The 22,596-nt window shown below is 32.2% G+C and overlaps 1 protein-coding gene across 2 annotated transcripts in view; it reads right to left on the reverse strand.

The window, feature by feature from the left end:
• Window positions 1–22,533, reverse strand: part of LOC117165984 (uncharacterized) — a 31,878-nt gene extending 9,345 nt beyond the window's left edge. Inside the window, exon 1 of one of the 2 annotated variants that reach the window (XM_033349532.2) lies at window positions 22,313–22,533. The gene's annotated coding sequence lies outside the window, so the exon portion shown is untranslated. Of the gene's footprint in view, window positions 1–2,437; window positions 2,755–22,312 lie in introns of those variants that run through there. The other variant, XM_033349531.2, reaches the window with a different exon arrangement.
• Window positions 22,534–22,596: the final 63 nt, after the last annotated feature.

Below are 22,596 nucleotides of genomic sequence, written 5' to 3' on the forward strand. Positions count from 1 at the left end.
AAAACAGAAATACGGCCATGTTTTGTTCATTAATTTCGATTTTTTACTATTCACAGTAGCCCTGATCTTTATTCTTCCTCGACCATCTGTTCTCTCCTGTCGTTGGAATGCTAAGGGGAGTGGAAACGGCCGACGGAGAGAGAAGGAGAGAAAAATCTTTCTTCGAGCAACGAGGACTTCGCAGAATCGGACGTCGTAGTTTTATTTGAGGAAACAGAACGAGACTCTGATGGAGGGCCACGAAATTAGAAGAAATCTAAGAGAATATATTTTTTGTCCTATCACGAAGATTTAGGACGTAAAAATGCACCAGCAGAAATATTTATAAGGAGAAATAATTTCTTTCTTTTTCCCCTGTCATTCTCACTTATTAACACATACCTGTTTATTACCACGACATTTATCATTTCTGTAGTTATCGTTTTATCGTTCGAACGTACATGTTCCAAATATGTGCGAACGAATTAGTTAAAGATATAAGTAGATTACGTTGCACAATATGCATAATAATAATTCGTTATTTGCGGTTTTCAACGTAAACGTAACCGGTGACTGTGTAATAAAGAACGTAGAAGACAAAATTGCTTAAAAGAGGTTAGGAAATACGCATCGTTGTATACGGCCGACGTTGGTTAAAAAGAAAGTCGGTATAATAAAGGAAAATTGAAATAATAAAGAAGTGGCAATAAAAAATTAAAGGATAAACGAATAAACACTAAGAAACGATTATTACGTTCACGTGTGTAAGGATAAACGAAGAATGGTGGAGTGCATAAATTTGGCGAAGAAAAAGCAACGAACGAGTTTTACGATGCACGTTCGAAGTCATAAGGTGGTTCGAAGGCATCATAAATCGAGAGAAGGGTTTGGGATCTACCCTGTTTTCAAGGGGTCTGGCTAGAAATTCGTCTTCTTGGAAAACGACGAACTGGGCTGATGACCTATACGCCGGCGAAATACAGTTCGTCGTAGCGAATGCTAATTTTACTGGTCAACTTCATCGATGCCTCTACGGTCCTTTCGTTATACAGCGCTTTTCAGAAACGGCGGCCGACACGTTCGCGATATCACATTGTAGTTTACTTCTTAATTTTTTTTTTTTTATCTTTAAGTAATTATTTACGAACTACAGACAGTTGAATTGGGAACGTAAAATATTCCATATGCAGCACCGAAGAACGTAAATGTACAGGATGAGAAAGTTTTAGTTCGTTTTTTTTTTCTTTTATTAATAAACATTTTCTATACTTTCAAGTAATAAACAAAGTCAATCTTTTTTCTCAAATCACAATCTCTTTGTAAACCATCGGCGGAACAATTTTAATTTTCAAAATCTTACTAGTTTTATATGCACCAGTGGGAATTTGAATTTCTAAATGATGAGAGTAAAAGACGATTCTAGGGAATTTTGCAGCTAATTGAGTAATCACCATTTATGAATGATACTGTAGCTGGCCTCGTTATCGGCAAGATTTCCAGCAAGTATAAATGAGAAGAGGTTCCTCGAATGAGTGGCAACACGGATTTTATCACTTACAGATAAGCGTGAATTTTATTTTACAAGCCTTCGCGGAAATAAACCTGCTTCCGTGAAAGAATCGGCTTTTGTTGTTGCAAGTATTTAGAGCATTACCCTCAGGCTATTAATCAATTAATAATTTCTTTTTCCTCCGAACTAATTGGAATTTTGCATAAGACCATTTTAAAGCAACCATGACAAGAATTATCGTTCTAACGACGAAATTACGTTGCAAACTATTCGCACGAAGTACGAAATTTGCAAAACATGAAGCAACAAATGTAAGATTATTATTCCATTTCTTACACCGCGAATTTGTTAAATATTAACGTTCGCAATGTTATCTGAATGCGCAGTGTCTTCAACAGGCCAGTAAAACGATTTTACAATGATAAATTATAAATATTAAAACATCGCATGTGGTCGAATTTTTATTACAAACTGGTTCATTTCCTAACCTCTTAATGCTAGAACATCCTTGCAACGCGTTGATAAAACACGAATTCTCCTATTTGCTGCGGTTTTCTGTATTCCTTTTCCCCCCGTTTGTTCGAGTCATTTTCTCCACGAAAGGAGGCCGAAAGGAACAAAAACTGATGGGAAATGCCATTCGTCTTATCGGCTAACAAAGCTTGCGATAAATTTGTCAATTTTCTATGTTAAGCAGAACGAAATACTCCGGATTTCGACTAAAAGAGCGTTGACAGTGCCCGGAGCAAACAATGAACTTGTAAGGAAAGACTGAAAACGTACAGCAAAGTTTCAGCCGCGGACCGCATTAAAATTCATAGGCTGACAGTTAAAACGGATGTAAATGTATCCAGAACGATGCTGGAAGGTGAAAAAATTAGCATGGAACGGTCGAGTTCTCGGTAAACGAGCGATAGAAATTGTAGAACGTCTAAAAGCGTAACTTACTGGAATATTTTAGTAATTCGGTGACAGCGAAGAAGAAGAAATCCCCACGAAACTTTCTCCGAAAAGGCACTTCCACTTTCACCTCGCGTCTCTCGAAAATAAACCCGTAGCACTGCTAAAAATATTTCTCGTTCAATGCACGCGATAGAAACTGGCGAATTGTTCCGATTGCCCTTAAGGATCGGTAACAGCGAAATATTCGATAGAATTTCGATAATAAATAATACAGTTGTCTGGCGAATACGCGGTGTCTACTTTTCAAAGATTGCCGAAGCCTAATGCCGAGAACATCTACCAGACCAACCGACCCAACGTAAAAGTCGGGATAGCACTGGCGCTGCTACTCACTGAATGAATCTATAATTGCTTTTGTACAGCAACGTGGTGGGGGCGAGCACGTGATCCAGGGCCGAGTGGTGGGGCAGATCGTGGAAGACTCGTCGAGGGAGCATTAAGAACTCTATTTTAGCGATGGCTACGATACGGAAACGACTAACGAACCAATCCATTCAAACTTCGACTAATAACTTGCGAATGACGCGGAATTTCAGCCTGCGTTTTGGTATCGTAACAGGCCGTCGTTCGACTATTCCGCGAACGAAATGAATGAAAAAGGTAAGGAAGAAATGACAAATATTCTTGGCCTAGACTATCATCTTCTATGTTGTGTGTTTATCACTTTAGTTATATAAACATACAGTTACAAAAACATACAAGATCGAATAGAAGATACGTATCTAGCGGATGAATATTCTGTGTATTACGTAAAAGTAAGTTGAGCAACTGTTTCTTGGAATTTCATTTTTTTTTTTTTTTATGCTAGTTCCTAAACTTGGAAACAAACGTTGCAGGGTACGATGAAAACAAACAAATTATGAAAAAATTTATAAGAGGAGCCTCTATGTATGCTTGTTGGAATCTGATGAACGAGCACACTGATTACATATGTATATTTTAGTAGTACACTATGTGCTATGTTAACGTAACACGGAGAACAGATTTACAACGAATTTAGTAGTACATGCGCAGTTGCGAATCCAGTCAGCGGGAGATCTTCCGAAGAAGGATCTTAGGAGCGTGAATTTAGTTCTTAATTGATAGAAAGCGCGAGTTCCGAATGGACTTTGAATCGTTAGTTTATTAGTAATTTATTGAATAGGGTGTTTTGAACGATGCCAATAATGAAAAGCCGGAGTTGGAATAAGGATTCAGTACTAGTACATCTAACAGGTTATTAGATATTGTAAAATACGTCGGATTCTCGATAGGTTATCCTCTACGCATAGCATAATAAACGACCAAATTTTGTCTCTCACGTTTCGCTTCGAGATACTCTGACGGTTTGTTTGTAGCCATTCCAAATACATTAACACTAATGTATTTTGTATGTGACAAGTAACGTTGCACAACGTGTAACTCGCACTATATAAGTTAACTGCTAAATCGTTTTCTTCGTAATTCTTTAAATTAGATACAATTCATAGAACCTGTTTATCGTTCCGATCATATCAATCAAATATTTTAGGATGGCATTCGTCCGAGAATAATCGTTCGCGTGTCACGCGCAATTGAACAATTTTAATTAAAACAAATTTAAAAATTCATAATAACAACAATCGTACAATACTTAAAGCACATTTCCATTAAATCGTTGCCAATGACAATCTTTCTAAATTAGATGCAATTCATCGAATTTGATTTGTTAATTCTATTTATAGAACATTACCAGGAAGGAAAACGTTACACGTAACAATTGTTGAACAAGTTGGATAAAAATAAATGTTAGCAAGGATTGATCGAAGCTGTCGCTATTGCATGTGCGACAGAGCACATGGCTCGCGGAAAAATGGATTCCTTTTAACTGGTTTACGTGCGATCTCGCCTCTGCTATCGCGTCATCGTTCTCGCTTACGAGTTCGTATTTCCGTGGGCCTCCCGTCGAAACGTCACGAATTCCGACGATTTGACGCCGTACACTTACGATGTTGGCTGCCAATCGATCGCCGCTGCCAGACTAGCTACCCCCTCCCCGCCCATATTCTCGACATTGGCAAACATTTCACGAACTGTTATACGATCAGAGGTTCGTAAAACTTGACAATTTTTACAAAATCCCGATACCGTAGAAATACATTCCGATCGAACGAGCGCTGTAACATTTTAATCGCCTCGCGCAAATATTTACTAAACTATATATTATTGGGACAAGTGTATCAAATGAAACTTGTTCTGTTTCAAGGGGGCGCCTTACGATGACCGTCAAATTTATCTGGGTGCACGCGTTTCTCAGGTCTCGAGCTATCGTTGTTCTTTTAAATGGAACTATACATTTCTTGTTATATATTTATTACAATTTTTTTTTTCACGAAGTTTTTAATTTTACTTTACAGAAAAAGTATGAAAGTACTTGTATGAAGAAATGTTTAATTTGAAAAACATTTGCACGTTAACGAAATCGAGCGTATGAACAAGGAAAACGTAAACATAAAAGCACTGCGTTATCTTTCCTTGTCCTTCATACGATAAGTCTTGCAAGATTAAAGTTGTAGTATCTTTTAAACTAGTCATTTTTCGATCAAAGTACCTCAACGACTTTTTGTAAAGAATTAAAAAATGCATCGCATGGTCTCTAGAAAAATGTATATTTTTATTTTATAAAAGCCAGACATTGTAACTGTTATAGAACGAATTTTTAAGGTTATGGTATAAGAGTTCATTTATTTAATTAAATACAAGTTTCGTTACGAATAATTATTATCGATGACGGAATTTCATTTTGCTTGCTAGTAATCATTATCGATGGACAGAATTTTATTTTGGTTATAAATAACCGTTCAAACTAAATACAATCTTTGATTACCAGTAATCGTTGCCTATCGAGGACAGGGATTTTATTTTGGTTATGATTAGTCATTATCGATGACGGAAAATTAATTTTGGTTACGAATAATTATTATCGGCAGCAAAAAAGTTTTGCAAAATTGTTGGTAGCATCACTGGCAATTAGCGCATATTCATTGACAACATAAAAAAGGCTAATTATAAAATTTATTGTATTTAAAAAAAGAGCACGAAAATATGTGAAACAGAGAATAGAATGAAGATATTGTACTACCATAATTTTTATCATATTCGTTGTTTCACACATTTTCATACAGTTTCTTTACTTAATAAATAAGTCTTATAATTAAGTTCTTTTATGCTGTCAGTAAATAGTAATTATCAGTAATGTTAATGATGAATTGACAATAGTCGAATATAACCAAAAAATAATGTTTTCGCAGCTGATATTGGTTAGTGATAATAAAAAAAATTTTTCGGCGTCGATAATGTAATGATCATAGTTAATCAAGTGTAATTAGGTTAACCAAATTATAGTTAACCAAAAAGATTCCTGTCTCATTAATATTAATATTATTTAAATATTAAATTTCTGTCATCGATAATGGTTACTGGTAGGTAAAAAATATTTTAATCAATGTAAGTTTCATTTGAAACATTATTTCGAGTAATCTGTAGTGTGTGAGATATTTACATGGATCGATTAAAATGGGACACCCTGTATAACACCTAGCAACTTGAATTTCTCACTCAAATAAGAATCCCAAATTTTACGAAATATTACGTTTCCATTAAAAAAAAGTTCTATCTCTTCCGTTACTCATAACAATTAGCCGATACTTGGAAAATAACACTTATCGTGTGCCATTGATATTTAATGATAAATCACTAGATGTTTTATGTATGTACTAAGATTGTCGACGTGGATAATTTTAATTGATTTTCGCGGAAAGCTACGTAACTGTTACACTTTTCGCTAGCTCTTATTGCGCCTTCAATTTTTCCTTTTTTCCTTTACATGTTTGCTAAAAACTGTCAACGTGGAGATAAACGAGATTTGGAAATATTACACATTTGTATGATTTACAAATAACGTATTTATTTCGGTTCTCTGCTTCGTCTTCATCGAATATTTGAAAAAGACAATGGCCAACAACACTAGTTCCAAAAAAAAAAACGTCAAGAAACCAAAGAAACCACAAACTAGCGAAGATATGATGATATATTGTGGTACTGAAATATATCATAATATGCTTATTTTAACATTAAGTATACTATGATAGAGAAATGTCGAAGTTATTGAAAATATTGAAAATAATATAAATATAATATAAATGTAAATATGTTATAATACAGTAATAGAACACTTGGCGTATAGGTTATAAAAATTACATTGGCGGCACTGCGATACAGATACATGTTCGGTAACATGTTAAAAAGCAAGCGAAATTCTACTAAACGTGCACTTGTGTAAATGAAGATATACGTACTAGTCATTAAGATTCACTGCAATAAATAACATACATACATATTTAAAGAAGACAAAAAAAGAAAAAAAAGAAAAATAATGCAGGTAATAGTCGTACGTTGTATCTGACGATTGACGAAGAATTCTGGTAAAGGAAGGGACAAAAAAAGAGAAGAAAAAGGCACGGACAGGAATCGAGAGGAAGAGAGGAGGGTAGAGAAAGAAAGAAAGCGAGCGAGCAGGCAAAACCCCACAGAGAAAGAGGGAACGACAGAGAGAGAGAGAGAGAGTTGCGCGTACCTAAGACACGTTATTCTTGTTCATTTCCAAGAATAAATCCGTAAGAATCCAGCTGGTCGCACAATACGAGTTTCTCTTAACAAAATACGCTGCTCCCTGCGTCCCTCTCCCTGTCAAACATTTTGCAAGCTTTCCGATTCACTCTAGGTCCAATATACCTGGCGAGCATTTGTTTCAAGGAAATTTTCACTGGAAACCGTAAAATCTTATCTGAAGACTTAATCTTGCTTTCAGAATTCTGCAATATTTAAGTGAAGATTTTTCACTGCCAATATGCTGCAGCCATGTATGTACATTTGTAAAAGGAACTTTGCCATCTTTGATGGTTCAAATCTTAATACTAATGTCCTAAACTTTTTGTGCATTATGCTAAACTATTTTTATGAGAAGTCGTACGTTTTAAACGAACCTCGACTCGATTTTGTTTTGAATAAGACTTTGAAAAAGTTTATCAATATTCATACTGAATATACGTATTTTATGGAAGTACAAGTATCATTGAATAATCGGACGTTGAATAATGCACATCGCTCATATTACACATAGATAATAATATATGTGTATTAATAATGTATATGTATAACATATACACATATATTAATAATCATTGAACTGCAGATTTTTATGCATTTTTATATTTCTATGAATATAACTAAAAAAAAAAAAGAGAGAAGAAAAAAACATAGAACCTGAATAAAAATTTGTTCCAAGTAAACTAAATATTATAAGTACTCTAGTTTGAATATTTTTACATAATTTTACATATCATATGAATTGTGTGTGTAGTTTTGCGCTTTCAAATTTCCTAGAAATACAAATCACGCATCTAATAAAATATTGAAATGAGAAGAAATTAATTACTGTTTATATCTCGATCATGATTCCTACTAACGAAATTGTTCTGTCCTGGAAATAAATATGTCATACTTTTATCTTCGACGATTACTGTGACATGAAAGTTTAAGCAATAACGACTACGCGTTACGTAATTCGAGCATGTGCATTCGTGGAAATTGCTATTCCAAAAACGTGTTGAAATCGAGCAAACTCACTGAACTCATAAATTTTATGAAACCTTTACCCATCAGAAAAGTGTTCCCTACTGATGATACACGAAGTACAAAAGAGGAACACCTGGTCGTGAGTCATAATTCTGAGACCTATATCCTACCAGACCATGTGACGTTTCTTTCACACAGTCATTCGTATCCTCTGACCGACGAGAACCTTTTATATAGTCCATTAAGTAGTTAGTTTGCTATTTATTTCTCTTTTGGAATACTTTGGTATAGAGTTTGCATGAACATAACCTATTCGCAAAAGATGGCGCTTGGAAGGGAGAGTTCCCTCTCATCGCCCAACGAATATTCCACTAGTTCGTTAAGTATTATATTATTAACCGTTTGATAATGTTCTAGGAGGTACTTTACTGTAACAAATTGTTTGCCAATTGTTCTTCGCGATATTTGTTCTTTTAGGTGGAACTATAAATTTTTTATACGTCGTTCGATTTAGTTCTTTAATTTTTTTAAATCCCTACAAAAAAGTACCAAGGTGCTTGTATCTGGAAATGTTTGGTTTTAGAAAATATCTCAACGTTAATTTAGCTTTGTTAAGTTAAATTGTAGTTAAATTAGCTATCCTCGTCTTTTATACGATAAGTCTTGCAAAATTAAAATTAAGAGAATTTTTAAAAATTAAGACTTTTTAACTAATCTTTAAACCAATATCTTTTTGCAGAGAATTAAAAAGCATATCGAACAGTGTACGGAAAAATATAGTTCCATTTAAAAAAGCCACGCATCGTAACTGTTGCAAGAATTCTAGAGGTTATGGTATAAAAGTTGATATATTTAATTTTCAAAAAATTTGGTTATGAATAACCATCGTAAATGATGAAACTTTTTCGGATTACGAGCAATCATTACCCACGACGAGAATTTTATTTTCGTTACGAATAACTATTATCGATGACGGAAATTTAATTGTATTTAGCAGTAATCAATATAGATGAGCGGAATTTTTTTTTTCTTCTTTCGTTACTAGTAACCATTATCGATGGCAGGAATTTAATTCTGCTTACCAATAACCATTATCGATGACCCGAATTTTACTTTGGTTACAAACTACTTTCATAAAGAATTAACGATTTATCGATTACCGGTAATCATTATCGACGACAGAAATTGTACTTTGGTTACGGATAACCATTACAAACGATTCCAATTTTAGAGTTCCTTCTCTTTGTTCAACGAATCTTCGACTAGTCCATTAAGTGTCATGAACCATAATAGTGCTAGGAAGTACTTTATCGAATTTCTAGGACTTTTCTGGCGTTCCTTACGAAGAATCTACATAATCTTTCGTGTTTGGATTTTACATATACAAGGCGGGGTTCTTAACTGGAACTACTTCGATTTCTGCGTAAGCAATGATTTTCCTGAAAAATGTTTCAGGTAAGAGTTGTATGATGTCGAGGAAGATAATTTGACGTGATTAGCTGTTTTATAGGAGAATATGTAGAGGACATACGAAACCTCGAAATTTCTTTAGAAAAATTAACATGAGAAAAGATTCTTTCCGCCATGAAATAGTTTGTCTCGAGAAGTTTTTTCATACAATGAAATGAACAAGCCAGATATTTAGGTGATCTCATTTAGCTGAGACAGCCTGTATATTCTACCTTGCTGTCTCTGCTTTTGGGTCCAGTAACGCAAGCCAATTTCACTTCTTTCCTGCTTTTTTACCTGAGATTCTAATCGTGTATCTAAAATCTAACACCCAATCTTGCATTTCTCTTTCAAATTTATATTTTTCTTCTTTCTTCTTAAATATTACAAGTGCTTGTTTGCGAAACTAATAATTCTGATGTATAGTCCTTCGCCCACCAGAGATACTATACAACCTAATACGTGATATTTTGAAATTTGTGAAGTATTTGTAAAGTATCATAGAAAAATTATAAAATATTTACTTGCAAATTTACAAGTATTCTGCATGTGGTGGACGATACGAGAAATTTTCTGTCCGCAAATTTGTGTCCTGTGTATACGACCGTGATACGCACGCTTCGTTGTTCTCAATTGTTTCGAAATTTCCTTGTTTACTGTTTACACGATGACAGTAAACATAGATAGCGAAAAGTCAAAAAATCGTGCTTCCTCACTTCACAACGTTTAAATTTGCAAATACAGTAGCAAATGCAGCAGAACGCATTTGTACGCGGAAAAGCTGCTGTTAGAAAGAGGCCAGCAGGAAAATAGTTTTAACGGTTCAAGGAAGGAAATGATTCGTTAGATGACGTGCCGCGTTCAGGACGTCCGTCTGTCGTCGAAGATGAGGAATTGGATGAATATATGCGTTCAAACTCAGGAAAGAGGTTAGTTCAGTTGTGGAATTAAAACGACGATTACATCATTGAAGAAAATTACCTTTCGAAAAAAATATTTAAATCTTCCTCGAAAAATTCTAAAACCTTTCCGGTATTTGATGTCTCACGATTTATTGATTTCATAGACACTGTAGCCTGATGTTTTATTGCGCGGAACGTTCGAAAGAGTCAGTTCGCGATAAGAAATATACCGATCGCTCGAAGAATAGGAATTTTGCTTTATACGAAACTGGACAAATACTCCTTTGTTTCGTGCGGAACTTCTGCCGTTTTCTTTAATACGTCGATTCTTGGAAACATTCTGTCTAACAGAGCATGAAGACGCAATGTCAACAAGGTCGATAATTCGTGAGATATTTCAGATTTTTATATCAAGTATCTTCCCCTTCAACGTAAAATATCTCACGAATTGTTGATTTTGTTTTTTTTATATCGTATCTTATTATCTTTTGACGTAAAATGTTTCCAAAAATCGATATGTGTAGAAAAAAGGAAAAAAAAAAGTTCCATTTAAAAGAGTGAAATTGACCTTCATACGACTTTTATGTATTCTCCTATAAAAAAAAAAACTAATCACGTCAAATCACGTCCCTTTCGAAATCATCCAACTCTTATCTGAAATGTTTTTCGTCAAAATCATGACTTTGGTAGTAATCGAGATAGTTCCAGTTACGGGTCTCACCTTCTACATTTATCTATGTTGCTGTAATTTTTACACATTTTTTTAAAGAGAAATAAAACTGGTAACAGACTGAAATTTCAATCGCACTCTTAAAAAGAAATCTCTGCAGCAGATAAGCACAGTTCAACTTTAAAGGGCCGTCATTTTTTTTTTCTTTATATATATATGTGTACACACACACATTTGTGGTGTCTGTGCTTATCTGCTATATATATACAAAGATATAAAAAGAAAAAAAATGGCGGCCCTTTGAAGCTTGACTATCTGTCTGCAAAAAAAAAAGAAGAAAATAAATACGAGATAAAAGAAGAAGAAAAGTATTTTTAATCCTGACCAAGATGATAACGACACACGCATTGAAGGTGTAGGGGAAATTCGAAGCTAATCAGTTGAACAGATTCCAAGATGTTATGGAAGCCGTTTCAGATAACACGGTTTTAAAAAAATTCTATCTAAATAACATGTGTCACGAGTCACCCTCAGAATTTCTAATTTTCCAGATTTATTTTTGAAGTTATATATCTATGCATTTTAAGAAAATGCAAAAAAACAAAAGAGGAAAGAAAGAAATAAGAGAAACGAATTTTTTCGCAAGTCTGCAGTGAACAAACGCTTCTAACGACACCTAACGCTCTAAACGGTCAAAAAGAAGAGAGAAAGTTGGCAACATTGGCGCGCTTGAAAATATCACGTATTAGGTTATATTGGATCTCTAGCGGGCAAAAAATCAAAAATCAGAATTGTTAGTTTCGCAAAGAAGCACTTACAATATCTACAGAGCAATGCAAGATTAGGTATTAGATATTGGATATATTATAATTATTATTATTATGCTTATATCAGCGTATTTCGTTTTGACTAAAATTTGACTTCCATGCCCTTAACAGACGCTAAGTTGTCTGAAGTTTGCTAAATAGCTTTGTGGATAATCACGATATTTGTTTTATCTTACGGAGATATCGGAGACATTGAGAACTAAGTCAACAAACACGAAAAATTACAGTTTTATTCACACAGTGAGCTGCTATACGTATAACAATAGCCTTGAATTGGTTACGAAAGAAAACAATATTTCTGAACTGTTTGTTATTTTATATTTTATGTTTATTATATTTATTATTCTTCGTCGAATGGCTGAAAAATCGTGCGTATCGTTAAAAGTGTTCATCCTGGATGGAAGTTATTCGAGTTTATACCGGTCTGTAGCTACTCTTTTAAGTTTAACCGCTTTTATGTAAGCAAAGAAGATAATATCTGCGAGAAACATTACAGGAATATTTGTATTCAAGCACGTCGAAATACTCATTTGGTTTCTGCAGTAAATTCTACTAACGAGAGGACTATTCGATGTAATAATTTGAAAAATAAAAAGCTATTGAAAAATAAGAATTCAAAATTTGTAAAGGTTTTGCTAATTGTTGTACGTCGGTGAAGCGTAAAGGAGGCTATTCATGGACGTTTATCTATTTTTGAATTCAGACGAAACAATAATAGCAGCATCACATTGGCAGAAAATCGAAATTATGCATAGAAAATTGATTAATAGATAGACGTATGTTTCTGCATGATAATTCTCGGTCTCACGCATCAAAAATAACTACAACAAAATTACTTGAATATATATATCGCCAAGATCAATTTTGGGTGAAACTTTATTTACCTATTAAACAATAAATAACGAATTAAACAATATTTTTATTCTAAATAAGAATTAAATTTATATAGAATTTATATGTAATTAAATATTCATTATTTCTTACTTGCAAATAATATTTTATTTTTTATTTGCATTTAATTGGAAAACAAATGATAATATATAAATAAATGGTTTTTGGCGTTGTCCTATCTGTTCCATTTTGTACAACACGAAAAAATCATCAAATTAATATGTTTACTTTTCAATGGATAGATCGCTCTTCACAATTGTGTTTAAAACTAATCGCTTTCCGAACAAGTTGTCCCAAAGTCTATTTCATTTTGGCGCATTCATCAGAGCCAACAATCATTATTAAACGTTACAAATTGTAATTTACGTTAATCTCTCTGATTGAAACGTTACATTTGTGTAAAAATAAATTTGCTCTACGACCAATAAATAATAAATAAAAAAATAAATTTGTATTTGTAAATAACAATCAACCTCACTATTGTAAATAATGTATTCAGACTCGTTTAGATAATAAATGTGTTTCTGTTTTTTATTCGAACTTCAGTTAACGAATGACTCTCTACTTGAACAATTATTTAAAGAAAAATTTATACAATAACGCCCAACATTGCCATTACCTTTGGCTACATTAGCTACATTGGCTACGCCTTTCTCCAATAAACTAGAATTTCCTTTCACCTAACATCACTTAAAACTGTTTCTAAAGAATAAAACACTTCCTATATGAAAAATATTAATTGTATTACTAAGGAATCATTTCCACAAAAATAAAGATAAAAAAATATATATTAACGTATTTGATAATAAAATTAATTATATTATAATAATTATATTTAATAAATATATAAAACTGTTTCTAAAGAATAAAACACTTCCTATATGAAAAATATTAATTGCATTACTAAGGAATCATTTCCACAAAAATAAAGATAAAAAAATATATATTAACGTATTTGATAATAAAATTAATTATATTATAATAATTATATTTAATAAATATATAAAACTGTTTCTAAAGAATAAAACACTTCCTATATGAAAAATACTAATTGCATTACTAAAGAATCATTTCCACAAAAATAAAGATAAAAAATATATATATTAACGTATTTAATAATAAAATTAATTATATTATAATAATTATATTTAATAAATATATAAAACTGTTTCTAAAGAATAAAACACTTCCTATATGAAAAATACTAATTGCATTATTAAAGAATTATTTCTACAAAAATAAAAATAAAAAAAGATATATATATATATTGATATATTTAATAATAAAATTAATTATATTAGAATAATTATATATACATATCAACTGATATTCCGCCAAGATAAAATGATAAGAGATTCCATTGATTGAGTTAGATAAAGAATGTATGTATTGGTTTGAAGATTACTAAAAACGGTACTGTCATCTGATTTTAAGATAAACGATATATTATACATAATGCACAGATGATTACAATTAAACAGATACGATGAAAATAAATGTAACAAATATATGCACAATACATAATAATATTTCTACTTCAATGAAAGTTGATATTGACTTTACCAAAAATTGTACCTTCATGTTTTCAATAATAGTAAACGTAAGAACTTAGAATCAAATTGGTCAGTTTAGTAGTAACGAAGTGATTACCAGGATGTTAAGTACTTTCATAAATAGTACTTAAATACGTTACACTCCTATCCTCGTGACATTTATTTCGGTAATAAAAAATGTGATGGCCGACAATGTTCGAAACGTGTCGTCGTACATCGTACGTTTCCAGAAAGCTTTTATGTTTCCTGAACAATGGGCGGAGGCCGATTCCGTTATTAGGAATACAATGCGTCCCATTGTGTATTTACGGGGACCCTAGTGGGGGAGATTTCGTGGTAAATTGCCGGCTTTTGTAGAAATCGTTCTTTTCGAGGTTGAACTGTTCCAACGTATTCTTCAAACATTGATATACCTAGCTTTTTACATACACCACGTCTCAAAAAGTTTGAGCAAGCATGAGTATTATTTATATGTGTATAATATAAACATATTTATAAAATACGTTTCTATTAAAATGAACTTTCTCCTACTAAATATCTGATTTAAATATTCTACAGGGTGGTTGGTAACTAGTGGTACAAGGAGGTGATTTTACGCGAAAAAAGAAGTCGAAAATATAGAATAAAAATTTTTTTAATTTTTTTTTATTTTTAAATTTTTCCATCGAGACAACGATCTACAGTAAAATCCGTTATAACGAAACGTGATAAAGTGCACGCGTACCGAGCGAAAATTCAAAGTCGATTTTCTCGAAAACAAAGCCTCGAACGAAAAATTTGTATTCTATATTTTCGACTTCTTTTTTCGCGTAGAATCACCCCCTTTCCGCTTGTACCACCAGTTACCAACCACCCTGTATATGTTTGCGCACGTTATGTGCACCCGGTAGATTCCCGGAATTCTGAATTTCCTAGAAATGCCTGAATATGTATGTCTATGTATGTAAGCTTTGCGTCTCTAGTCGAGTAAAAAAAATTAAAGTGTGTATGTTCATAGCATTATTGGCGATATTAATGGCGAAAAAGTAAACTCAAAGTAGGTGTTAAAGTATCTTCTGTGAAACTCGTGACACGCATAGGCATAGTTTCGCCATAAATTGTCGGACTCGTTTAAAAGCGACAGGATTACGTTACGTTAATATATTTAAACATACCATAAAAGTAACGATAGTGCTACGTCTGTGAGCCATAAACGTTGTTAGATTAACTCTTTTCTCTCCCGTTCTAATTCGCCAAACGAACATTCCAAATTTTCGCCAGGCTTTTTGAAGCGCCCTCTACACCGTAGATAAATAATAGAATTTATTAAAGCAGCGAGTTCTATATTTAACTTTCCCGTGATTGTAAACGAGAATACCAGCATGTATGTCCTCTATTCATTTTTATTGGGTTTTTACTCTCTCGTGAAAGTTAAATAGACCCCTGGGTAACAACCTGCTTCGTTTCAATAACAGAACAACGGGAAATAAATAACATATCCGCATTATGGCATTATGGAGTACCAATTATCGCTAACAATAAGTACGCCTCTGCAACAATGCACTGGCAATAACTGAAGCAGCGATAGATCCATTGGAACGATTTCCTTGAAACGATACGAGGCCTGAGCACGATCGCAATTTCAACTCGAACGTTGAATTACGAAAGTATCGAACTACTGTCTAATCCGTATCCCACGGACGAAAATCTCACGTGTCCGCGCGTTTCAGTTTCCGCGGAGCGTGTCGATGTAATTTGTTACGATTAAACCGTAGTTTCACAGGAACGCAAATGATTTTATAATACGCGGCGCGTTACCGGGCGCAATCAAATTAGAAAGCCTAGCAAAGCGTAGGAATAGCAGTACGGGCTAGAATGATAAAGGTTACTAGAAACGAGCTGGCCGTTCATCGAGGTGGATCGAGGACTATTTCAGAGAGGATTCCAGGAACGTTTCGAACGGAGAAATCGAGAGACACGCTATGCTCCCATTTCAACTGGTCGCGTATATGGGCCTCATAGTGGCTGTTATCGTGTCTGTTACCTTGTGGTAGAGTCAGGCATCTTATCGCAAACAAACAAACTTCTTTATGGCGATTACACTCGGTTCTCTCGAATCGACCTTTCCTCGAATCGGCTGTCCAAGGGCGCGCCTTCCGATTAAGGTCGAGTCAGCGATTGTCCGAAATATACTTCACGCGACGCTAATACTGTTTTACATATCTCTCCCTCCCTCCTTTTTTTCTTTTCTTTTTCTTTTTTTATCGTGTTTACACTACACACTCGTGTCGCGTTCGATTATCACGCTTGTTAACACTTTACGACTAGAATTTTATGTACATGCCTCTCAGGGTAATAACGATACCAAACAGACGTTTATCAACTTTTAGATGACGAAGAAGAACTATGACTAGCTGTTTCGAATTTTTTGTCCGAGAGAGGTAAATAGTATATACAATTTGCCGAGTGTCTTTGACTTCTTTCAAACTGTAATACGTTGAAAAGGGTTATTAAGGTTAAACCTAACCTAAAAGTAACTATAAAAATAATGAAATTTATAAAAATATTATAAACGAAAATTAAGTGACAGAAAGTAAATAGAAAACAGTGAGGGAAAAAGTTTGATCTAATGTTTATTGGTAATAAATTCAATCAGCCAAAAATAACAAAGATTGAATAACAAGAATGAAACTTAGTAATCATCTGGGTCGCTAACCGTATCTAGCTCATGGCTAGTGCTCGGTAGCTTTTCAATTTCTGTATCATAATCGTACATCTCTTAACTTATGGCTTTAAATATGTTTTAGATTCTTATTTTCCTAGATTGAGGTTAGGTTCAGGTTTAGTTCTAAAGTAAGAAAGTTTGGAAAAATCGGAAATGCTCACCCAACTGTACGCTATTACTACACTGTGGATTTTTATGAAAATTTATATTTTCATGGATACAATCAAAAGAGTAGGACCTATTTAAATAATTGTTTTTAATATTCAAGTGTTTGAAAAAAACCAAAAATGTTCAAATTATACGTTATTACTAGATTGCAGATTTTCATGCAATTTTTATGCAAATTTGTATTTCTATGGATACAATAAAAAAGTAGGACCTATTTAAATGATTGTTTTTAATAAAAAATGCTTACTATATATATATTGTATGCTATTACTATACAATCAAAAGAATAGGACCTAGACAGAAATTTGGCTTACCTATTAAATATTATAAAAAGTACTATATTTTGGGTATTTTATATGTTTCTGTATATCATGTGCATTCTATGTATTTCTCTATCTTTAAATTTCTCACAGTTGTATAAAAATCCGCAATCTAACTATTACCTTTCTGAGAGAAGAAATTCTAAATAATTCTAGTTCTTCGTTGCCATCTAAAAATTGATGAATTATGGTATCACTGTAAGTAATATAAATAAATATAAAAAAATAGTAACTGCTCATAACATGGAACGCTTGATTTTAAAACCGTCCCAAGAAGAGAAACATGCTTTCGTCAATCAAACTGACGTTAACATACGACAAAATTAGTAGACAGGGATCGAAATAAACAGGTGCCTTCCGTTTTCAAAAATATTCTCTTCGAACTTAGGTGTTTCGTTTAAAAAAATATCTGTTCTTGTGGAATTTTTATGGAAAGAAATGTCACCCTTAGGAATTTCTTTAAAAAATCTTCTCATGGAACAGATATTTTAGAGTCTGTGTACTAAAAGTTCCATAAAAACGAGTTATTTTGGAACGTGTATTAAAAAAGGTTCCATAAGGTGACTAAAAGTACCAACCTATTAGTACTATTTTTATTTAATTTTACTTAACAATATAATATCATATTATTCATATGTTTATTGAATGAAAAATATGAAAATCATAATATAAGTGATTAATAGTTTTATAAGAAATTTTTAACAGAAAAGAGTTTGTTAAAAATAATAAATAAATAAAGTCTTGCATAGTTTAAATAAATTGAAATACACACAAATTCTATAGTATAATATATAGATAACGTTCTTACCTTCCTAAATGTACATTTCAAACAGAAACAAAGAAACTTTGAACTGTGAATCATCTACTTACATAAATATTACAAATAAATAATGTATTCAGAGTAAGAATTCAACTGTAATAATTCTTTAGTATTATTGCAATTCTAATACTATTCATCCAACAGTATTCAGTATTTGTAATAGAGCTTTATTATTATTAATAGAGTATTTTTAATAGAGGTTTTTTAATGTTGATGTACAAAATACTTGTTCCTGTTATAGAAACATTTTTATTTTTATATTTCATAAGTTCTAGCCGAAGTAAAACTTTTCTTTATATGTTCTCATCGGAACTTATAACGCGAGGACGTTTTCTAAAAAAAGTTCCCCGGCACGTGTTTGAAATAGAACCTATTAAAAAGTTCCATAACCCTATCGATCCCTATTAATAGATATTCGTATGTCACTAGTCAACTGTGTTCAAAGCTTGAGTGTCTTGAGGTCATGGTAAAGAAAGTTAAATGCTGAATCGTTTATATCCACGAAGACTTTTTCATGTTTTTGTGTCTTAAAAAATCCTCCCAAAATTTTCGAACGCTACTTCAACTTTCTAGAATATTATCCAATAGTTTTCACATGTTTCCTTAATTTTTTTAAGCAGAGAAAAATTTAAACAAAAAGAAAGATGACAAATTACTTGAAATTACTGGTCGAAAATGATCCATTTTCATGTGCGGGTGGGTGACCCACATGGAATATCTAGAAAATTTGTAAAGATATCTCAAAGAACTTTGCTTTTACTACGAAAAATTAATATTCGTTTAAATAAAAAGAAAAAAACCGATACTTCTATTTTTTTAACATATATTATACTAATTTCCTTTGTCTCGTACACGTTGAGCATGTGAATGACGCGTCTGAAGCACATCTTTGTAATCTCAATGAAAACAACGAATACATTACATACATTTTTCGCTATTGTTGTCTCTCATGTAATTGCTGCCACAAAATAAATATAGCTCTGTATCACCATCATCATCATCAGTAGCAGCTTCATTCACATGTTCCATATTAAGCACACTCAACGTGTTGCATATTGAATACATACGTACTTCGACAGACAAATAGTAATTACATTAACAAGGAGATGGCAAGCACTGCGAAATCTCGAATGAGTTGATTGTATGTGCATTCGATGCTTCAGGTCGATGATAAAACAATTCCAAAGGAATTTGAGTGCATTTGATTTCGACAAATTAATTTTAATTCTTGGCGTACCTGTTTCTTCTTTTAAATGTTTTTATTTCAATTTCCACCTACAAAATGGTAGAACTATGCAGGGCACTATAATAAATAACAATGATCAAAAATTTATCAAAATAAATCGTAAGTATTTAATATTTAAAAAAGTATAATATCAATATCCAAAAATGTATAAAGTAAGATGTAAGAAAAAAACTTATTAGTTTCTCGAAAATAAAGAGCCGTACAGGCAAATCCTTTTAGGGCTGTTTCAACACCAACCTAATACCTAAAGCATCGAATGCACATATAGCCAACTTGTTTGAAATTTCCTGTTATCTGCTTGAAAGAAAAAACTAAATTTAACGGTAAATTTCTTCTGAATACTCAGGAACAAGCGTGTATAATGATAAGTTCTGGAAGAGTAGTATTTTTTAACTTGCTAAAAAATTTCACTGTTTGACTCGTCTGTCAAAATCTTTTATGCGCATTCAAACACAACAGTCAACAATATTCAACGACTGATTTCCAAGTAAAACTGAAACGTGAATATGCTTGTCTTTTGCTTTTTACGAAATATTTTACATTGTTGCCAACCGATGTTGCTAGTTACTTCCGGGATATTGCAGGGTTCTATATTAACTGCAATTATCTTAAATAAAAATGAACTTTCTATAGCGCTCTTAGATTTGCTCTGAACAGCTTCACCGAGCATCAAACTTCACTTCTACATATCCGTCCCCATTTTTTATTGCTATGAATTAAAAATAAAATTCTCTCCTTAATAATTAGCTTAAATTTCTAACAGATACTGAAGTAGAGACGTTAGTGAATTATATTAAGCTTGTATAGAATTTTTTGAAAGCCTGGAACACTAAAAAATGTTGTGGTGGGCTCAAGGTTGCAGATGCTATAAATAAAAAGATCCAAGCACTAATAGAAATATGGGATAATATGATAGATGAAAGAAATAGATAAATGCATAAGTATGTTACTCCCAATGTACAGTTATAAAGGACTAACAAAGTTGATTACTGACATCTGTTTGTACAAAGATCTTACGTGAAAAGATGTAACAGAAGTTATGAAAATTTAAACATAATTTTTATTTTCATCCTAATGTTAAACTGTATGTTACTGTTACAACAATTTTGCGTATAATATCGTCTATTAAATAATTTTTATTATAGTTTTCTAAATAATTATTCCAAATATGATATATTAAAAACGAAGATAAATAAATTAAGGAATAAATTTTAAAATGTAAATAAAATAAAAAATAAGTAAAGGATAAGTTTAAAAATAGAAAATTAAGGCGAGTTTAATATTTATAGGACCAACTTCAATTTTTCCCTAAAAGATTATTTCACAATGTAAAGCACAATGGAATATATGTTATATGAAATAAGACATACATTATTGCAGAGTATTACGCCCTCAAGGAAACATTTTCAAGCTCGTAAATTTTAATTTTGTAAGCTCATAATCTTCTATAAAGAGAACACGCCACTACTAAGTTTACATTCTGTAAATATAAAACGAAAATGTGCTAAATTAGAAATGAGGAGATTTGGCGCAAAGACTTTTTCTTAGAAAATGTTGTTTCGTAAATATTTGCAGTTGAGAGCGAAAAACATCACAGATCAAACAGAACGCTTATTTTGTGTACTTTTCAGCATGACGAAAACTTGAAATAAAATTAATGTAATTACCAGTATTTCTCCTAAATGATTTCCCGTGCACAAAATATAATGTATTTTACGGGAAATTATAGTTATATTGTATATTAAAAGCGTTTTAAAGCTACGATATATAATTTAAAAATTATTAATTGCAAGTAAAATAACAATTTTTTAATATTTTTGGATGTAAACAAATAGCACTATCTTTCTGATACTTTTCTTTAATTCATATGTCGTTTAACATCTTCTATTGTAAAGATAAATTGCTACTGAATGCTACTGATTTATCTGTACACTTTAGATTAGGTTCCCTATCGGATCTTGTAAGTATCATTAAATAGATAATTAAGATAAAGGAGATAATTTATACGGTGAACAAACAGTAGTAAACAATTTACGAATTTTACGGTAAATACCTTTTCACTTTTTTAAACAATGATTATCACAATTTAGTGCTAATAATATGTGTTGTACTAATATAATATCTTAGAAATGATAGAGATACACAGAGAAAGTGGAAAACTTCCACGTGTAATTCTTAAATATACGATTGACAGTTTAAACATTCGTGATAGTAAACGTAATGATAATATCGTTAAAAGTCAAGTTAAACACTCAAACATAGAATTAATACGGAAAAAGATTGCGAGCGATTATTTCTTAAATTACAAAATATACATATGTATCTATTTGTAAAACTTCTAATGACATTAGCAATATATTCACCAAGTATATAAGTTTCTGTGTTCTGAACAATAAAATAATAGTAATAAAGTAATAAGCAGTGAGAAGATTTTTAACAATTACAACACAATATATTATATAATATCATATTACTGATATAAAATCAATGTCATTTTGGAACTTGTATTTTAATTAGTTTAAAGAAATATCAAGCGAAAAAATATAATTGAAGAAGTATTACGCCATTCCTTTACGAATATTCTCCCTATTTAGAATTTTCGATTATATAAATTTATGCTATTTTAAGTAATCTACTTCCGGAAAGAGAAGTAACTATCGAGAAATTAGAAATTTGTATAAAAATAAACATTTAAAAGGATAGAGGTGAACGTACCTTCTACATTCGTTCTCGAAGCGTCCTCCTTCGTGTATATACAGTTACGGTTGCACAGTATAAATTTCAATTTTAAGGGAACTCTGATACGTTTTTCACTAATCAAACTACGAATTTGGAAGGCTATCACTACTTAACTTCACTTATTCTACATTTGTAATAGAATTTGTGCAGAGATTCCGTTTCGGCAAATGTGTTTTAGCGTCCCAAACGAGCTAGTTCCGCCATTGGCATTATTAGTTCTAAGAATCGACCACAGGGGGTGCTCAAAATCGGCAATAGAA

The sequence above is a fragment of the Bombus vancouverensis genome, chromosome 17 (genome assembly GCF_051014615.1).
Source record: "Bombus vancouverensis nearcticus chromosome 17, iyBomVanc1_principal, whole genome shotgun sequence".
NCBI lineage: Eukaryota > Metazoa > Arthropoda > Insecta > Hymenoptera > Apidae > Bombus > Bombus vancouverensis.